The following is a 9,501-nucleotide window of genomic DNA, read 5'->3' as shown; positions in this document are numbered from 1 at the left end:
AAGAACTTGAGGAAGTACAAGATCAAGCTTCCTTGACTTTATGCAACTTGCAGAAGATTTTTCCACCTTTGTTCTTCAGTATTATGATACACTTGCTAATCCATCTCCCTCATGAAGCAACACTTGGTGGATCGGTTTTTTATCGGTGGATGTATCTTAAAGAAAGGTGCTAATTTATTTGCAAATTTTTCATTCATTCATGAATATACCTTTAATTACAACTTTTGATAATATTTTATATCGTGTTTAGGTTCCTATGTAAATTGAAGTCTTATTGTCGTAATAAGCGTTATCCAAAAGGATTAACTGCTGAAGGTTACTTGGCAGAGGAGTGTATGACTTTTTGCTCTAGATATTTAGAAGATGCTGAAACAATACTGAATTGACCAAGTAGAAATGCTAGGCTCACTAATCATAACTTAACTGAAACTTATCTATTTCGAAGTTATGGACAACCAATCAGTAAAGTTGAAATTGCACACTTAGATGATAGATCTTGGGTATAAACACATTGATATGTTCTTTGTCACCACGATTCAATTCAACCATTACGCAAGTAAGTTTTAGAATTTGATAAATATTCATCTTTTTTATTTGTTTATCTTCTAACCAAGTAATCCATTTTTTAACATAGTGAGTACAAACAAGTCTTAAGATATCATTTACGCTCCCAAAGATTACAACATCGAGAGATTCATAAGTTATTCCTAGAATTTTTTCATGAATGGTTAAGACAAACAGCATGCAACTGAAGCTTTTATTGACAAATAATAATGTTTTTGTATAACATTTATAATTAATTAGTTTACTTTCAATTCAATAGGTTTGAAGTGGAAAGGACGTCAATGGCGAAGTTAAATGACTTTCCCAAGGTCCGAATGGAGTAGTAAAAAGATATATTGCCTTCCTCATTAATGGATTCAAGTTTCATACAAAATCTTGCTAAAGATTAAGGAGGACTCAAAATTGTGGAATAGTTCTTCAATTACAAGTTATCCTAGTGCTAGGGACAATAATCCTGTTGAGGGAAATGTGGAGTATTACGGACTTCTTACAAACATTATTGAGTTGGATTACTATAGCAAACGGAAGGTTGTCTTCTTTCGATGTGATTGGGCTGATGTTAATATTGCTCGGGGAATTAAAAAAGATCAATTTGGTATTACAATTAAAAAAGATCGACGAAAGATCAGAAACTTTAACTTTTCCAGAACAACACTTAAATTAAACTATCCCTAGTACTAGTACACAATTTCAATGAATTTACCAGGATGTGGATGAAGATATTTACGAATCATGATGTAGTAAGATTTTACGATTTTTTAATTATATGTAATATTATAATTTAAATCTTGATCTTGTTAAATATTTCAACTATTTTATATGTACTATTATTGTTGTAATTAGTTATTAATATTTCGACTATTTTATGTGTATTGCAGATAATATGCTTAGAAGAAGATTGCGAGATCTAAGTATTATTCAAAATCCTCTAAATTCGGAAGAAACAAATATTGAACAACAAACTGCTATTAGATCTTCGAATGTTCCGAATATAACTGATGAGCCTGCAGAAATTCAAAGTAACGTTAATTGTAATTTACATACATGTTGACTTTTATTATTGATTTTTATTGCAACTTCTTATATTATCATATACCCTTTTTTTAGTTGAAAGTGATGGGAGGCGCAAAACTCGATGACGTACACTATTAAAAGATTTATACTATCTAAATTCTGTCGAGCTTGTCAAAGTTGCTAAAAAAAGTCACGGTCAGCCTATTGGATCAGAAGCTTAACTTTTAGCAAAATACTTAGGCATTATAGCACGAAATGCCAATCTGTTACCAATCAACTACAAGTCATGGCATCATATGCCTAATAGTAACAAAAATTAAGCTCTCGATAATATTAAGGTAATAACGTGAATGCAATTTATAATACTTTGGTTTAAGTTTCATTTATATTTACTTTATAAATTTGTGTTATTTGCAGGAGAGATTTACTTTAGAGGTCTTGGATAATTATGTGAAGAAGGCATTAGGAAAGAAATGGAAAGACCATAAAAGTACTTTAAAGAAGGAATATTTTAAGAAAAATATAAGCCTCGAAAAGAAATTGCAAAATGTCCCGCCGAGAATGTTGATGTACCAATGGGAAGATGCAGTTAGATTTTGGAATTCAAAGAAAGGAGAGGTACTACGTACTTCCAAACTCTTATAATTATTTCGATTTATAGTATTTACTATATACATAATAATAATTTCATAATGTAGGATCATGAACGAGTTGAAACTACAAGTAGGCAAAAACAAAAATTCACACACACAACTGGGTTGAAAAGATTTGCTTGCATAGCTGATGACAAAGTATTTTGAATTTATTAATTGTGTCAAATATTAATTACTTTATACTAAATAATATTTTTCCTACTATATTGTAAGAACTGTCATCTGGTCAAAAAGTTGGACACCTTCAGCTTTTTGATATTACACACAAAAAGAAAGATGGATCTCCTATGACTATTGAAGTTGCAGAAATTATGGTATATTTACTTAATAAAATTTGAATTATTTTAAATATTTATCATGTTTAATTATAATAGTTTAATTCGTTGTTTGTAATGCAAATAATGTCAAGTTATGTTGCATTTGTTTCATTATATATTTCATTTCTAACTCATTGATTGATTTATTAGGAGAAACTAAAGGATAAAATGGCAGAGTATGAGGCAATCGCTTCAAGCAATAGTTCTGTTAATCTTGTCGATATTGATAACCGAATTATTACTAAAGTGTTGGGTCCTAAAAGGTATGGTCGGGTTTGATTTCAAGGATCTTTTGTTAGCCCAACCCAATATTTTGAATCCAGCTCGCAGCAATACATACCTTCAGCGAATCAGGCTCAAGCTAAAGTTCAGAGGTTAGGAGACCAGATGGCTCAGATGCAAGCGAGTATAGCTGAGCAAATTGCTCAACTTAAAGCGAATGAAGCATCAAGAGAAGCAAAGGCTCAAAGAAAATATGATGAACTCCAGTTACAACTTAAAGCAAAGGCAATAGCAAGGGAAGCAGAGGCTAGAAAATATGACGAACTTCAGCTACAGCTTTAGAATATGATGAAGATGTTTCAGCAGTCGCAGAATCTGCCATCTTAGACTTTTGTTTTCTTATTGTGAGAATATCTTAACAATATAACTTTTGAATATAATATATTTTGTTATTTCATTTATTAATTTAGATCATATACATATCTCTTTTGTGATGGTATCATTTATATTTGCAAAATTGGTTGGATTTGATGTTATAGGATATTATGTTGAAAATTCAAGTTCCATATGAGTTAAAATGGTTTGGTAAAATTTACTAAAGTTAGTGGCTTTTTCCCACAAACGTTGCTAAAGAATTCTTTTTCCAGAAACGCCACTAAAGAACATCTTTAGCGGTGTTTTTATGAAAAGCGCCGCTAAAGGTCATGTTCTTTAGCGGCATTTTCCTCACATAAAAGCCGCAAAATTTAGCTGCGTTATCTATAGCGGCGTTTTTTGCGACATTTTCAAAACGATGCAAATTGTTTTAGCAGCGCTTATAAGCGCCACTATAGAGCCAAAAAAAGTCACTAAAAACCTATTTTTGCTGTAGTGCTCGTTCCAATCAATTTTAGTTGCATCGGTCGAAACATTGCTTACCAATTAGTACATGAATAATGTTAAAAATAGATAAAATTATTATTTTTTACCAACTTTAAACTTTAAAATAGAAAATTAGTAAAAAATAAGAAAAATAAGAAATTTATATAACAAACAAAATAATAATAATAATAATAATAATAAAGACAATTTTTTAAAAAATATTAATAATTTTAAATGAATAGAGAAAACGATGCGTGCGGTGTCAACGATATTGACACCTTGAAATAAATTTCTTATCTTAAAATTCTGAAACCATATCCTAACCGTGAGATCTGCCGATTGATGGGCTGGCTGAAAGTCATATTAACGTCCCATTTTGATGAGGGCAGGTGGGCATTTCATTGGTGCTGCCTAATAGAATTAGTCTTATATTAATTTTTGACTCACAGCAGCAAGCGACCATGCTGGATTTATAACTCACAGCAGCAAGTTTGAATGCATATGTAACGTAATTCCATCTACTCTCATTATTATTCCCATTTATGCTGCTAAATGTTTTAACATCTTTGCAGTACTGAAACATAGGAAAGCAGCTTCTGTCCAAAAAAAAAAAAAAATACCATAGAAAGGTTTGTAGACAAGTCCAGCAAAATTCAGTAATTGTGGACTGTGAAATGAAACACCATTGATGTATCTACTTTTAGAATTAATGTTTTTTCTCTCACGACTATGATTCAAATTGCATACCTGCTTTAACCTAAAAAATAGGAGTATTACTTAAATTAACCTAAATTATTTATTGATATTACTTATCACAAAACTACCTCTTCAATTATAGATATTGAGGTTTGGGGAAAAAAAAATAAACTTCAATAATCTTCATGGATACAGTCAAGTTTATCATATATATATATATTTGGTGAATTATAAGAAGAGAGTAAAGTCCTAATAGCAACGTGACTTAAACTCAAGTAACACTTGGAGTTACACCTGAAACGATGAACACTCTGATCATCAGGTCAACATATGGAGTTCACAAACTCATCATATTTATAGATTATGTTTTTATTACATAACATATAGATAATTTGTTTTTCAACCATTCAGGTTTGAATACTTTTTATGATGTGCTTGAGTAATGCTATATATATAAAAAAATATTCTAAAAATTGAATTGATAATCGATTAGATTATCAGTTTTCAATTCGATCGTTAGTCTAATAATAATTAAATAAAAATTTAAATTTTATAAAAATATATACATAAACCGATTCAATCAATTCAATCATGATTTTTGATCTTGATTTCTGATTTTTTACTGATTCTAAACGCGTTTGCTCATATGTTGGTTCAATCCCTTTATATTTATTTATATATCAATCAATTCTTAGTTCAAATCGCTCAATCGATCAATCCAATCTAATTTCAATAACATTAAAAAAAATACCATATCTATACTACCATGTATAAAAGAAAGGTCGTCAAGGTCTTCCTTGGAAAGATATATCTCCATATTTTTACATGAGAAAATAATGACTAAATTTCAATTTTAAATTCCTCTACTTTTTAGGATTATATAAAATGGTTAAATTTCAGTTTTGATTCTTATATTTCATTTAAATTTGATTCTATATTTTAATTTTGACATAATTTAAACATTTGTTGATTCTTTTCCTTTCTTTTCTTTTATATGAGAAAGTAATGGCTAAATTTTAGTTCTAATCCATCTACTTTTTAAAGATTATATAAGAATGGTTAAATTTCAATTTTGATCTCTATATTTCACTCAAATTTGAGATTTAATCTCTATAGTTTAATTTTGACATAATTTAATGCCTCAACTTTTATAGTTTCATTAGTTAGTTTTAATATTTTATTCAATTAAAATGCTGAGGTGAATTTTTAAGAATTCTTAACACTATTAAATTTCTCTATTAAATTCAAGTCTATTACAATGTCATTTTTGTTACATAGATATCGATGGAGTATTTTTTAAAATTTTAAAATGTCACATCGACAAATTCAAAGTAAAGATTTTAACAGATTAACAATTGAACTTAAATTTTAAAATTTAAAAATATGGAGATTAAATTTTGAAAATAAAATTATAGAGAGTAAATTCCAAATAGATGAAGATTACAAGAACTTTGAGTATATTATAACATTTAAATTTTTACTTTATAATTTAGTTAAAAAGTAAGTAATCAACCTAACGCGAAAGTGGGTGACAACCATACTAGTATATATAAAAGTTAATAATACCCTTATGATGAGTTGATCCCCATACATCCCTTCAGGAGCTTTTAACTAGTGTGATGTTATATTAAAATACAGGTCCCTACCTAATTGGTTACCTAATCTGCCTGCTAAGCAAAAATAGCTAGTATGCCTTTGATTTCCCAGTCATTGGTTAATAAATTGCCAACATGAAGTTGCCACTGAATGGATCGATCTGTCGTTTTATTCTAATTGTAAAAATAAGGTGAAGTAATAATAGTGACCCCAAACAAGAAAGAAAGAAAGACTTAATTGCATATTGTATTAGTAGCCATTGGTAAATTAGGGGTGTAAATGAGATATTGGTGCTTATAAGTTACTTGATTTTGACTTGAAAAAGTTTGAACTTGATTTAGTAATTATCAAGTTAAGTTCAAGTTCGAGCAGCTTAAACTATTGATTGAGCTGAATTTAAGCTTAGTATAATTTTATTTTTAATATATATTTTAAATATTTTATATATTAAATTACATTATTACTCTTAATATATATTATTAACCCTTAACTTGAGTATCAAGTAGAGTTCGAGCTCAAGCTTAAATACGTATGAGCTTAATCAAGCTTGAGCTCAAATAGCTTGAGTATTTTCCGAGTTGAGCTTTAGCTTAAAAGTAGATGTTTGATTGAACTTGAGAACTCGAGTTTGCTAGTATTCGGGCTCAACTCAATTACACCATAGGGTTTAGGGTATGACATGTACCCTAGAAGATATAATAAAAAATAAAAGAATAATATATAAACAAATTGGATACTTGTCACATTTTCAACCATGCTTGTAGAATCTAAATACTCTACAAGCTTTGTATCAAATAATTGCCCATATATATGATAGATAATGTGCTTGATTGAATTAGTGTCATGAGTCGACTCAATATTAACTCATTTGAAAAATTACTTAAAATCTTTTTTAATAAAATAATAAATTAATACAACAATATTTTTATCTTTTACTATTTTTATATGAAAGATTTAAATAAAACAACTAAAAATATATATATATTGAACATGAGTTTGATGATAAATACTTCACCATTCTACATATGACACAATTATAATATAAGATTTTTATAAATATAATTTTGATAAATTACAATATTAGTCACCTAACTATTAGTAAATTTCTTTTGGTCTCTAACTATTTAATTTTAATTTTTGTCACCAATTGACTAATAGTGGTAATTTTGTAGTTTATCGTTAAAATTTGATTGAAAATATACCAAAAAATGAAAAGACCCAAAAATCTAAGATAATATTTTCTATCATTTCTCATTCTTTTAAAATTAACCCACTGTGTCACAAGAAAGGCAGAAAAAAGAGAGACTAAATTACACAATATATAAATGTTAGGGGTTAATTTTTTTAGAATCAATACTAAATTGACACAATTTATAAATGTTGAGAGTTTAAGTTACTATCATGCCAAATTAAAAGCTATCATCGTATGCCAACTGGTGAAAAAAATTAAATAATTGAGTTACCGTAAAAAAAAAACTAATAATTGAATTACTATTAATATAATTTATCTATATAATTTTAATATTTCTTTTCTCACACACATGGCTGCACTTTTTCAGTGCAATGAGTGCAAAGTGATAAACGTCAAGAACTAAGGATAAACAATAAAGACACCGGGGAAGAAACGTTAAAAATAGGAAACCAAAACTAGCATTTTAGGCCAAAGATTACTTAAATATTTATTGTAGTATTTAGTATTTATTAATTAGGTGAATAGGTGAAGATAAACACTAGATCAAACGAAATTTAATAATTTTAAGGAAATTTTAAAATGATTGTATTAATTTTTATTTTAGGCATACATTTCAATTTTAATATGAGCTATGAAATATAATTCTTTAAATATAAATTTGAAAAAAATATTCATAATAAAGTGTATTATAGGGAGTTAGATATGCACAAGGGTTAAACTACTCATTTAAGTTAGAAGGCTTGACTAATATTTAAAAGAGTCTAAATAATATTAAACTAGAAAAATAGTTTTGAAAAAAAAATAACCTTTAAAGTATAGATAAAGTTTAAGTTCAATATTAAAGTTCGAATTTGATCGGTTTTTCAATTTTATAATATTTTATTTCTCTTTACTTTATAAATTATGTAATTTTTTTGATACAGTGCTCAACAAGAGAAGAATATAAAGGGGAGGATAATGGTTGCTGAGGAAGTCAGTTCACCTAGTTGGGGCGGAGAGCCAGAGGTTATGGAGAATGACGGTGAAGAGAGTTTGGAGATTGAAGACTAAAATAATGTTGAGAGAGTGTAGACTTAGTGTCCTTGAAGGGTCTTCCATCTTCATCGTTCCTGGAGGTATTTATAAGTAAGGTCCCGTGCAATATTGTTTTAACGTGTTGGACTTGTCATCTAGCCATCATTACAAAGCTCGTGGGAGGGATGTCTTTAATCGGATGGGGATGTCTGTAACAAGAAAGATTTTGTCATTCATTTTGACCTTGATAGGATAAAATAGTTGAGCCCACATGATATTTGGTGACCAAATGACTTCATGTTCCCGATGAAGATTAAATCATCCCTTGTCCGAATAGTCAACCTTGGAGGGTGAGTTCACAAGTGACAACCCGACTTGTTGGTGGTAGGCTTACTATACATACATCTTTTAGGTTTTCCACGTGTCTTGTCACGAATGAGGGTATGACAATATCCTCCCATTTTTTGAGTTAAGATTAGGGTTATAAAGTAACGTTCCTCAAGACACTTCAATGTCTAAACATTATGTCCAAGTGTTTGAGATTCTGTCATAAATGTACGCTAAGGATTGCATTTCTAGGGAATTGTGATAATGATGATAATCAGGCTTTTGAGATAGGTTGTGAATTGCAATTGGATGCTAGTTGTCCTTCGAAATGGCGCATTTGAGAGATAAGTTTATATGTGGGTTGTCTTCTCGAAGTTATTTTACCTACTTTTTTGTTTGAAATTTCTATAACTGTTGTTGGTGATTTTCTTGCTTTTGTTAATTTTGTGTAACGATTTCTATATTTGAGCTATTTGCTTGCTTTGATTCACCTTATGGTGCTTTTTTTTGTCCTTGTTAAATATCTTTCTTGCAATTTTGTTGGAAAATGTTTAAGGGAGATGAACGATTTGACGAAATTTAGGGTAGGGTGGTGTTCATTCTTGTAACACCCCAGTCTTCGAAGGTTGATTGAAATGTTATGTTGATAGAAAACAGAGACATGCATAGTTCAGTTCAATTGCGATACATATGAACTTAACTAGGCGAAGCCTCAGTAAACTTCTTCAAAACACAAGTTTAGTTAACAATATACGTTATAGAAAAAAAGTAAATAGATTTAAATCTTTTGGTTCAAAAACTCTTCTTAACAATACAATACTAGTATTAATTATTACTTATAAAATAGTTTGGCGTATACAAGTAGAAATTTTTTCATATGTCAAAACTTAATAAACTTTAGCAAATCCTTTAAGGGGTAACATTTTTATAAAGTAGTAACTGAATAAAAAAGCTATTTATTACAGATTCATTTTTAGAACAGAGTTACATGCCATCTTCAAAACATATATGCATGTTATAAAACAAAAACAAATGAAGCTCAGGA

The sequence above is a fragment of the Gossypium arboreum genome, chromosome 13 (assembly GCF_025698485.1).
Source record: "Gossypium arboreum isolate Shixiya-1 chromosome 13, ASM2569848v2, whole genome shotgun sequence".
NCBI classification, from domain to species: Eukaryota; Viridiplantae; Streptophyta; class Magnoliopsida; order Malvales; family Malvaceae; genus Gossypium; species Gossypium arboreum.
This window is presented reverse-complemented; position numbering follows the sequence as displayed.